General features: G+C 41.6%; 1 non-coding gene across 1 annotated transcript; it reads left to right on the forward strand.

The window, feature by feature from the left end:
• The first annotated feature begins 571 nt into the window (after window positions 1-571).
• Window positions 572-675, forward strand: LOC112725850 (small nucleolar RNA R71). Its single transcript, XR_003164932.1, has one exon. It is a non-coding gene; the product is annotated as a small nucleolar RNA R71 (small nucleolar RNA).
• Window positions 676-1878: the final 1203 nt, after the last annotated feature.

A 1878-nucleotide genomic window follows, 5' to 3' on the forward strand; every position in this document is an offset into this window, starting at 1 on the left:
GATAAGTGTGTGGAGAAGTGTTATTGTAGGGGTGTTGAGATGTCCTCTGGGTGAATTGCTGGTGAGCTGCATTGTTGTTGGAGTTGTAACGTCTCTGGTCTTGGTTTTGATCTTGCTCACTTCCCCACCCAAAGTTTGGGTGGTTTCTCCATCCAGGGTTGTAAGTCTTGGAGTATGGATCATAGTTTTTCCTTGGTGAATTCCCAATGTAGTTGGCTTGCTCCTGACTCCCTCTGCTTCTTCATTCACTCCTTCTTGGATTGTTGATGAAGATGAGATTGCTACTACTTGGTTCCTCTCCATCTTCTTGGTGAGGTCAGCCAGCTGCTGGGTAATGAGCTTGTTTTGGGCCAACAGAGCATCTACATTGTTTAGCTCCATCACTCCTCTTGTGTTCCCTCTTTCGGAAGCATAGAAGTAGTTATTTTCTGCTACTATTTCAATAACATCTATGGCTTCCTCAATGGTTTTCTTCTTGTTCAAGGATCCTCCAGATGAATGGTCCACGGCCTTCTTTGACTCATAAGAGAGCCCTTCATAGAAAATGTGCAGCTGGACCCATTCGTTGAACATGTCAGGTAGACACCTCCTTGTTAAGTCCTTGAACCTCTCCCATGCTTCATACAGAGTCTCACCATCTTGTTGCCTGAAAGTTTGAACCTCAGCTCTCAGCCTATTGATTCGTTGAGGAGGGTAAAATCTTGCTAAGAATTTGTTCACCACATCCTCCCAAGTTGTCAAGCTCTCCCTTGGGAAAGATTCTAGCCACTTGGTTGCTTTATCCCTGAGTAAGAAAGGAAATAAGAGCAGTCTATAGGCGTCAGGATGGACACCATTAGATTTTACTGTGTCACATATTCTCAGGAAGGTGGTCAAATGTTGATTGGGGTCTTCTTGAACACCTCCTCCAAACGAACAGTTGTTCTGAACAAGGGTGATGAGCTGTGGTTTGAGTTCAAAGTTGTTGGTATGGATTGTTGGCTTTTGGATGCTACTTCCACAATTGCCTGGGTTTGGATTAATGTAAGAGCCCAAAACTCTTCTATCCTCCCCAGCATGATTTGCTCCACCTCCTCTGCCACGGTTGTGAGTCTCTTCTTCATGATGATTTTTCATGTTTTCTTCCATGTTTGGTTCAAAGTATTCCTCAAAGTGTTCCTCCTCTTCTTCAGCACCAACTACACGTTTTTATTTTGCCTCCCTCCTTAGTCTAAGGAAGGTTCTCTCAGGTTCAAAATCAAAGGAAGTTGAAGCCCCACTTCTTATCCCTGTCATACAACCAACAAGTACAAGCAAGGAAAATAGGTGCAGACAGTATTTGTGTCAGAATTGCTGTTAGTTGTGGGTGATGCAATATATCAAACAGTTAGTGGGTTAGCAAACAGAATTGAAAATAACAAAGAAAAACAAAAGAGTAGAGGGTGAAGGGAAGAAGTTTAACTAAAACAAAAAGTAAATCACTCAAACAGAAAATGAAATTCACAAAATAAAATGCTCAATCTAGTGATCTTCCAATCTAATCATTGTTGATGCACAATCAATCCCCGGCAACGGCGCCATAAACTTGATGCGCGGAAAACTTGTCTCTCAACAAATCTCCCTTCGGCAAGTGTACCGAAGTTGTCGTCAAGTAAAAACTCACAATAGAGTGAGGTCGAATCCCACAGGGATTGATTGATCAAGCAACTTTAATTAGAAGAATGTTCTAGTAGAGCGAATCCAGAATTTGGGTTGAGAGTTGCAGAAAATAAAATGGCAGGAATGTAAATAACAGAAAAGTAAATGCGAGAATTAAAGGACTGGAAGTAAATGACTGAAAATAAAATGCAGAATTGTAAATGGGAATGGGAGATTTGCTCATAAAAGTAAATGGCAGAA

This window comes from Arachis hypogaea, chromosome 11, assembly GCF_003086295.3.
Source record: "Arachis hypogaea cultivar Tifrunner chromosome 11, arahy.Tifrunner.gnm2.J5K5, whole genome shotgun sequence".
NCBI classification, from domain to species: Eukaryota; Viridiplantae; Streptophyta; class Magnoliopsida; order Fabales; family Fabaceae; genus Arachis; species Arachis hypogaea.